Source organism: Sciurus carolinensis, chromosome 16 (assembly GCF_902686445.1).
Source record: "Sciurus carolinensis chromosome 16, mSciCar1.2, whole genome shotgun sequence".
In the NCBI taxonomy this organism is placed as follows: Eukaryota; Metazoa; Chordata; class Mammalia; order Rodentia; family Sciuridae; genus Sciurus; species Sciurus carolinensis.
The window spans coordinates 42033860-42044237 of NC_062228.1; positions in this window are offsets into that span (position 1 = coordinate 42033860).

The window sequence follows — 10378 nt, forward strand, 5'->3', positions numbered from 1 at the left end:
AAAAACTTCTTCAGAGAGTAGGAATCAATCCGCAAAGTGAAGAGACAACCTACGGAATGGAGAAAATATTTGTAAATCAAGCATGTGATAAGGGGTTAATATCCAGAATAGATAAAGGAACTCAAGCAACTCAATAGCAAAAAATCAGAACAAATAGCCTGATTAAAAATTGGACAGAAGACCTGAAGACATTTCTCAAAAGAGGATATAAATAGCCAACAGGTATATGAAAAAGTGTTCAACATAACTAATCATTGAACAAATGCAAATGAAAACCACAATGAGATAAAACCTTATACCCTTTAGAATGGATATTATCCAAAAGACAAAAGATAACAAGTGTCAATGAGGACGTGGTGGAAAGGGAACACTTGTACACTGTTAGTGGGACTACATGTTAATAGAGCTATCATGGAAAACAGTATGGAGGTTCTTAAAAAATGTCAAAATAAAGGTACTATAGGATCTAGCAATCCCACTACGGGTGAGCATTCCAAGGAAAAGAAATCAGTATGTCAGAAAGACATCTGCATTCACGTGTTGGTTGCAGCCCAGATATGGAAGCAACTCAAGTGATGGATGAATGGATAAAGAATGGATAAAGACAGTGAAATGCCATTCACCCTTTAAAAAAAAAAAAAAAGGAAGTGATGTCATTTGCAACAGCATAGATGAACAGGAGAACATTATACTCAGTGAAATAAGCCAGGCGCAGAGAAATAAACACTGCATGATCTCACTTATATGTGGAATCTAAAAAGGTTGGATTCATTTGAAGAAGAGAGTAGAATGGTAGTTACCAGCAGGGGAAGTTGGGGGGCAATGGGACAAAGTTTCAATAGAACAGGAGAAATAAGTTCTGGAGATCTATTGTATAGCACGATGGCTATAGTTAATAAATATGTATTATATACTTAGAATAATGTATTATATTACCTGGAAGGTAAGGTCTTAAATGCTCTCACCATGAAAAAAAAAATGATGACTACATTAATTAGTTGATTGTGGTAATCATTTCACAGTGTATGCAAACATCAAAACATTACACTGTACTTTGAAATACATATAATTTCTTATTTGTCAATCATACCTCAGTGAAGCAGAAAACAGACAACTGAAGCTAATTCTCTTTAAAAAAAAACATCTCTTTTTAAAATGGACATTTGAACATATGTATCCACTTTCACTCTCTCCCTAAACCTCACTAAAATTATAGTAAAGTTATTTTCTCAAAAAATGAATAAATAAAATGCATAAACCTGTAAGAAGAGGAAAGCTAACAAAAGAAACAATAACAACAAACTTTTGAAAGTTGGAAAGCAGGTACAGCAGTGACTTACCAGGGCTGGGGATGTAGGTCAGTTGTACAGTGCTAAAAATAATAATAATAAACCTTCCCTATGCAGCACTTAAAAGTACACCCGTATAATGTCAAACCTTTATAAAACAGACTTCAGCATTTTGTGGGTCTCAATTTGCTTTTTACTCTTAGGTACTATTTCCCCAACTTACATGAAATTTCTTGAGAAGAGAATCTCTATATTATCCAACTTTAAAATGTTTCACAGCATCAGACTCCAATTAGGTAATTACTTAAGCACTTTCATTGGGTCGGTTTGTAGACTACATACCCAACTGACCTTCATGAAAGCCGATTAGCTAAAGTCCAATTAGCAGTCAAAAATAAAGGAAGAACATCTCTCTTCTGCCATTTTAGGTCCTGCCACCAAAACATGTGCCAGTCATCCTGAATGACAGCAAGTGGCATATCGGAGACCCATCTATCTATTTACTGCAGGGTGACCTGACTAGTTTAGCATTTAGCAATCAGACTTCTAAGTAGCAATAAACCCCATGCTGAGTAGGCAACAGATGAAAAAAAAAAAAAGATGCCTTTTATGGCACTTCATGATAATGGCTTTATTGCCAAAAGCCATATTAGCAGAAGATGGAAGATTCAATTTATAGAATCTCCTGAATGTCTGTATGTTCAGCAACAGCCTGTTTATGCCCAAAAAGAGATTGGAGCCTGTGGAAAATGTATCTGAAGAACAACCCACAATGGTACTCTGCGAGGCCAAGTCAGAGTCCATATTCTTTTCTTTTTCAAGTCAAAAGGAGACAAAAATCAACCAAATAAATGAGTGTATCTCATCCTAAACTTCAGAGCCAGTACAAAGCACTCAGAGTTAGAACCATCTCACTCATTGTGATGATCTAAAAGTCACTTAAGACAACTCAGAGGACTGCCAGAAAAACTTCCTTCTTTTTGAGACAACAAAAACAGATGGAAAACTGCTGAAATGGCTCAAGTATGTGGCACTTTTATAACATTTATGTGGCTCTTGAAAAAAAATCAGCTTTAATTGACTTTTTGCTTCCCTTGTCCTAGTTCTGTCAAAACCTCTTATGGTTTCTTTTTTCTAGGGTTTGAAGTTGGAGAATAAACCATTCAGGTTGTACCTTTAATTATGACAATTCAGAAGCAATGTAATCCTTCTTCACAGGTTGTTGCCAAAAAAGCAAAGGAGAAGGGTAGTGAAAGAAAAAACTTAATAGAAAATCTACTTTTAAAGATGGTATTGAATATAAAACAAACAGATGAAATAAACTAGCCATAAATTTCTTTTCTTCTGTGTGTGGGAGGGTGGGGTACTGGGGATTGAACCCAGGTGTGCTCTACCACTGAGCTCTATCCCCAGTTGCAGCCCCTTTTTAGAAATAATTTTGGGTGACCAAGGCTGGACGCAAACTTGCCATCCTCCTGCCTCAGCGTCTGGAGTCTCTGGGATTATAGGTGTGCACCAACATGCCAGGCTCCTAAGTCCTTTTGACATCACTTTAAAGCCTCTGTAAGCTTCCTCCCTATTTAGTATGCTGAGATGTTTCAGTTCATTTTGTATATTTTCTGCCCAGAATCTAGAATCAGTCATTTCTCCAAGAACCTTGGTTTCTTTAGCAGGAAATGGTATTTTAAGATTTGTGTTGGTCAAATTTCTGTCACTATAACAAATAGCTGGAAGAATCAACTTATAAATAAAAAAGGTTTGTTTTGGTTCAGTGTTGGAAGTTTCCACTGGCTCCATTGATTTTGGGCCTGTGTTGAGGCAGCACATGAAGGCAGGAGCATGCGGATGAGCCAAATCAGTCACTTCATGGTCAGGGAGCAAGGAAAGAGAGGAAGGGAATGGGGTCCCACAATCCCCTTCAGGTGTGTTCCCAACCCAACGACCTAGAGACTCCCCCAGGCCCCACCTCACAAAGTTTCCACCACCTCCTGACAGTGACATCCGGGGGAGCAAGTCTTTAACAGATGGCTCTCTAGGGAACATTTAAGATCCAAACTATAGCAAGGCTACATTCTGGGCACTGGGAATACTCATTGCTATGCCTTCAGTCAGAACTACAAATATACATATACATGAGCACATGCACACACACACACACACACACACACACACCACACACACTCTTAATATTTCTTAAAAAAATACTATAACTCATGAGTTTACATTGATAATTTCTCATTTAAACACAAAAACTCTTTTTTCACATCTTTTCTGTATTACATCTCTACCTCCTTTCTTTGCATACTGGAAACACTAGTACTCTAAAATACAAGCAATGATAGAACTAGAATATCTCTTAATTATTCATCTTATCCCATATTATATATGCAACTATCTAAAATTAATGATACTAATATTACCACCACCCACCTGATCATTGAGAACAGTTTAATTTTTTTTGTATATTTTCCCCTTTCTGCCATCTTTTACAGTTGGAGTGAATCTACAATGTCAGAATATGTAGACATTACATACCATACTCTTTCTCTTTTGTCTTCATTTTAGACTAGGTTCTAGACATAACCTGTATGTTTAATCCCTACCACCAGCCCTCATTTTGATCTAATCTTCTGGGTTGTCTGAAGCTCTTTGTCTAGTAGATTCATCAAGAAAAAAATTCATGGAAACACTATTTTCTGCAAATCAACAACAGTAATTTTCACACTTCAAAGTCAATTTTTCTGCATAAAATATCTTTGGTTCATATTTTCCCTTGAGTCTCTTAAACATAGTATAAACTGGCATGAAGTAGTGCTGTTAAAAAGAACTCTGATTATAATTGAACAAACTTTCTCATCTAAGTCACTGGGTCTTCCTTCTTAGATAATCAAAGGAATTATTTTTCTTTCAAGTCCAATTAATTTACTAGAATACATCTTGGTGTTGGTCATTGTGGGTTATACATTTTGAATCAATATTCTCAGGTCCATGGTGAACTTTTTAATATGCAACTTCAATTTTTTTTCAATTTTAGGAAAATTTTATAAAATTATAGCTTTTATTGTTTGTTCTCTGTCTTTGCCTTAGTTTTCTTCTTCAGGAACTCCTTTGCCTATCTTCTATATTTCTCACTTCTTCTATACTACTATTATCTTTCTCTTCTTTTTTTATGTTTTTCTCCTTTCAGCTATTGTTAAGACATTCCCTATTGTTTTATGTGCTTATATATCTTCCAGTTTAATATTTATTTCTAAAATTATTCTTTTTTTTTTTTTTTTTTTTTGGTACTAGGAATTGAACTTAGGGGCCCTCAACCACTGAGCCACATCCCCAGTCCTTTTTATATTTTACTTAGAGACAGGGTCTTGCTAAGTTGCTTCAGGCCCCACTAAGTTGCTGAGACTGGCTTTGAACTCGAGATCCTCCTGCCTTTTCCTTCCCAGTGCCTGGGATTACAGGCATGCACTACCTTGCCTGGCTTAAATTATTCTTCTTAGCTTTTTTTCTCCATTCTGCCAGTTTTTCTAATCCTGATGTATTTTGTTCTTTTGTGTCTTTTATAATTTTCTTAGTATCTTTACCTCATTCTGAAATAGAAGGTTACAGTTTGGGCTTATTTTGTGGGCATGTTTTTATATGTGTTTTCATTGTAAGAAGGGATGTTAAATCTTTAAACAAAATAATGATTTGGTATGGAATTTCACCTTCATTGCTTGCTCGTTTTTATGTACCATTAGTTTTCCTGAAATCTGAAAAGAAGGAGGGCCTCAGGTACCTTTCCTAACTTCACGGAGCCCCCACCTCTGTTATTTTTCTGAAGCATTCCAAAATATAGAGTCTTGTTGTTTGAGACTTCCTGGCTCTATCCCCTCCAACGTTTTCATCTAGACTTCTCTTCTCTTCCTCTCCATTGTCCTCTCCTTTGTCCGCTCAACTTAATTTCCACTCCTAGTACCTGCCTCTCAGGGAGGAACCCTATCCTGGAAGGGATGATTTAGGAGAACATGTAAGAATTTCCTTCAGGCCCTCAGACCTTAAACAGTAGAAAATGTGTGCTCACACATGCTAAGAAAGGGCAAATCTGCAAGGTCCACTGCACTGTCCAGTTAACATCTGTTTGCTCTCTGGGGGTGCTCCTGTTCTTAAGTCTGCCTAGTGTCCCAGTGGTTCTCTCTGCATTTCTCCACATAGATGCTGATAATCTAAAGATCTCGTGGCTGTCATTGTTTGGTCATTGCCCATTGTTATTTTGGGGTTCCTGGGGATACCTTGTCACTACTTTTGTTGTAAATGTCATCCATGGGTTTTTGGTTTCCCATCTGATGCTCCATTTTTATTTGTAAATTTGGAGAGATTAGAAAACCCCTCCATCATCTTCCCAGAATTCCTAATTATCACTGATAATTTAATGGGATCGTGCAAAGAGCTAATAAGAACACCAGAGAGCAGGACAGGTCTCCCTGACGTTTTTGTTTATACATTCATCCAACTACAAGAAATTGGGGTGAACCTAAAATCTCCAGGTATTATAATAGGTACCCCAAAACTGTCCCACCAACTTAATCAAATACTCGATGTGTGTGTTTTTTTCCCCATGTCCTTATTTACTACATTGACTGTAAGAGGCTGACATTTATTTTTTCTTTATACTTTAATTCCATCGCATGCATAGTGAGAATAATACCTTTTAAATATTAAAAAGATATAAACTTTCTTCCCTTGTATTGATATTACACCAAATAGGTCAAGCTGAGATCTAGAGTTTGAGGCAAAAAATCAGTGCATAACCAAGAATGGATAGGTCCCGATTCATCTTTTCATCTCAAAATAGGATTTGGGGAGGACATAGGAAGAACACCACCCTTGATGCTGAATGCTGAGTTTTCTTGAAAAAGAAAGACCTCTCCCAACTCTAATTCCACAATTCCTCTGTGAATATTCACAATCCAAACTGGGAGGACTAACCCTAGGGAAGACCACTTCCTGCAGTAGAGAGGACTCAACCTGTAATACATGGACAAGAATGAATAAAAAGACACCGACAAGGTGAGAGAACTTCACAAGTGTTCCACCTTGAGCTGAGTTTGCACAAAAGCAGAGTCTACAGCATACGTTCTTTTGTGATCACAGGTAGCAGATGTGCAGATAGATTGTCCACCATCATAGACGCAGGTGGCATCATCCTATGGGACTGTTCGAGGAGACTGATGAATTATGTCTTATAACCACCAACAACAATGCAGGGAAGAAAGGAGTGGTGTTTCCCCACTGGTCCCTAACCCCCATGAGCTAAGGCTTTCCCTGGAGGTATTGTCTCCCCTATCCTTCCAAGTTGCCCAGGTGGGAGTGTGAACAGACATCTGTGGGTATCTCACATCCCAGCATCAGGGGCCCGAGGAACAAAGGTGTTGACAGGTTTCACTTGTGCAGAAATAGTCACTGTGTAGCCATGTCTAGAAAAAGATGGGAGTGAACAGGAAGTGTCCAAAACAGGACCCCATGAAGTGTTTCCCACAGAGAAAGTGAACATTTAAATCCAATGTTCTAATTTTCATTCAATCGCTTTCTGTAAGAAGTGAAGATCCATAGAGTCCATTGACACTGGATTATTTTTTTCATTTCACATGCAGTTAAGGACATGAAAAGTGCTGTATAATATAAAAGAAAACGTCATTCATCATATTGACAGAGAGCAAACCTATCCCCAGTCTGATGGAAGATTCACTTCTCTCAGATCATGTTCAGCTGCTCCTCAGCCTTGCCAAGCAGATGAAGAGTGACTCCTCCTGTTCAACAGCATCTACTGTGTGTCCTCCTTTAACAGCCAGCTTCCCCCAGACCAATTGAGAAGTCATTTTTTTCCAATGAATCAGTGATATCATAGCGAATTCTCTGTATCTTAATGTAAGTTTTTAATGTCCAATATATTGTTCTCTTTAGTACCCTCTTCAATCAAGATAATATTCTTACAATACTGTTTGTCTACCTAGCCATTTACCCTAATATAATGGAAATATGTGTCCTAGCCTATTTTGTGTTACTGTAACAAAAACCTGAGGATGCATATTTTGTTGATCAATTTATTTGACTCATGATTCTGCTGACTGAAAAGTTCAGGGTCTGGTGAGGACTCTCTGGCTGCATCACAAGATGGCAGATGGCATCACAAGGCAGCAGCATGTGTGAGGAAGGAGGGAGCATCAATGGTTAGAGAGGAAGCAAGAGACCAAGCAGAGGCCAAACTTGCTTTTTTAACAACATACTTTCAAGAACTAACCTGATCCTCTAAGAACTACCATAATATATCTTCCATAATATCTTCCAAGGGTGGTGCCCCATGACCTAATTATCTCCCTCATAACCACTTCATGGGGGAATTAAGCCTCAACATGAGTTTTGGTGGGGACAAACCACATTCAAATGATAAAAGGGTAGCTGTGGTAGAGCAGTTGCCTAGCATGTGTGAAGCACTGGGTTTGATTTTCAGCACCACATATAAATAAATAAAAAATAAAGGTCTATCAACAACTAAAAAGATATTTTTTAAAAAATGATCACAGTGACTCTTAACACCCTAACGTAAGTGGTCACACCTTAGTCATCTCTGAATACCTAGGACACATCACATAGAATCAACTCAATAAATTTTAGTTTAACTGAAATTTCATTCAGAAATGTCTGAAGAATGGTTATCTTTTGGTAAATGCACATTTAAGGTGTTGACTGTAGGCCTTGATGGGCTTTCTTTCAGTCTCTGGTCTTCTGCTTAGTTCCTCAGAGTACTAAATCATCCCTGGGTTGGATTCTGGCAGGGTCCCCCCAGTGTCAAATGACAAGGGCCAACATCCACTGGCTACAATCTGGGTACTACATACTGCCCTATGTCCTTGACATGTTTTAATTCATTTAATGTCCCTATCAACCTTATAAGATAGGTACCATTACCTTCCCCATTGTCCAGATGAGAAAATTGAGTGAGTTAAACAGCTTGTTCAAGTTCCCATCGCTACGAAGAGGAGGCTTTATTTCCAGTATTTAAAACGTTTTTAGCTACTTCCGCTCTGAGGGCTGGTTAACACATCCGCGGTAGGATTTTGTACTTCTCTTGGATACTGTTTTTGGTTCCTCCCTGAACATCCCACGGTTTCTATACCCCCACTTCTCTAACAGATCCAGTCTCCTTTCTGAGAATTTAGAGCCAGAGAGAAATAACTCTGGGTCTTGCTGAATCGATCACATTTGTGTCCTACTACCCACTACGAAGGAGGGTTCCTCCTGGGTCAGTGGAGGAGCTGAGCTCCTGAGGACTGGCTGTGTGCAGAGCGTGATGCTCTGCCCTCCAGTCTCTCAGAGCTTAGGAAGAAGCACTAAACACGTGATCACACAAGGAACACAAAGCCTGCAAAGGAGCATGCCGCAGAATCCAGGAGGGGAGATGAAGTTGGGCAGGAAGGCTTTCTAGACAACATTTAGACTGGTGGAAAAGAGAGGAGACAGCACCTCCCACAGAGAGACTGACTCCAGACAAGGCACAGAAGCAGAACGCAAATGCTAGTGTTATTCTGAGCTACGCTTGTTGAACTCCTTGGAGAAGAAAAGTGTTAATAGGAGTTATCACTGGTGCTTGAAGATGCTCCGCAGCAGTTTAGACAGAGGAGTTGGCAAAACATGGCCCTCAGGCTGCTTTGTTTTTGTGAACGTAGTTGTCCTTCGATGACCTTGCTTCATGTACAGTCATCTGTGACTGCTGATAAATAAAATTTACAAGAGGCTATTGCTTTGAACTGAGTTCCTGCACTAGGCCCAACAGACCAGACCAAAATGGAGTCACTCATGTTAAGTGCCACATGATCAACCGCAACTTTTAGGATGCAGGAAAATCCCCCAACAGACCATTCTTTTCTAAAAGCAGGAGATTCCCAGCAACCAGTCAAAATGGGCCCACTCAACATAAGCAGGCATGATATGAAAGTCCCCTCTGCCTTAACCCTGGCAAGGTAAATGTCCTGAAGTAACCTGATGTCGACCAATTCACATTTTTGTCTGATGCTGTTTCTATATTCCTTCACAAGGTACCTTCCAAAAACTGCCTGCTCTACCATATCCCTGGATTCCCTTTCTGTTTTTAGATAGGATACTGCTGCCTGTTTCATAAACTACAAATAAAATCCAAAAAAGACCATTTAAATCAATCTGATGACATGGCAGGGGGGTTGTTGGTTGTTTGTTTGGGAATACTGGGGATTAAGCCCAGGGCCTCATGTGTCCCAGGCAAGTCCTCTGCCACTGAGCTACACCCCAACCCTTTTTGTTCTTATTTTATTTTTAGACAGGGTCTTGCTAAGTTGCCCAGGTTAGCCTCCTGCTAACTTGCACTTCTCCTGCCTCAGCCTCCCAAGTAGCTGGGATCACAGATATGCATCATGGCACCTGGCTGAAATTTTTATTTTTTAACATTGCTTTTTCATTAAAATGTCGGAGTTGAGAAATTGAGGCCAAATAATCTACCAAGTCTAAAATATTTACTAACAGGTCTTTACAGAAAAAGTTCTCTGACACACAGTCTAGAATATCAACCCTCCAAAAGAAAAGCTAACAAAACCAACGGATGGGCACTACAGATGTACTACACTAAAAAACATTTATCTAAAAACATTTAGCTAAAGCAAATTCAAAAGCACAAAGTGTCTCAACAAAATATTCCATGAGGAGGAAATGAAAAACAACAAGGTAGGTCAGCAAAGGGAGGAACTACCTTAAAGAAAAACCACTCAAAGGAGAAACCAAGCCAACTTAAAAACCGAAAATAAGCCAAATGACTGGGAATACAAATCATATCTCAATAATAACCCTGAACATTAATGGCCTAAACTCATCAATCAAAAGACATAGACTGGCAGAATGGATTAAAAAGAAAGACCCAACAATATGCTGCCTGCAAGAGACTTATCTCATAGAAAAAGACATCCACAGACTAAAGGTGAAAGGATGGGAAAAAACCTACCACGCACATGGACTCAGTAAAAAAGCAGGGGTTTCCATCCTTATATCAGATAAAGTGGACTTCAAGCCAAAGTTAGTCAGAAAGG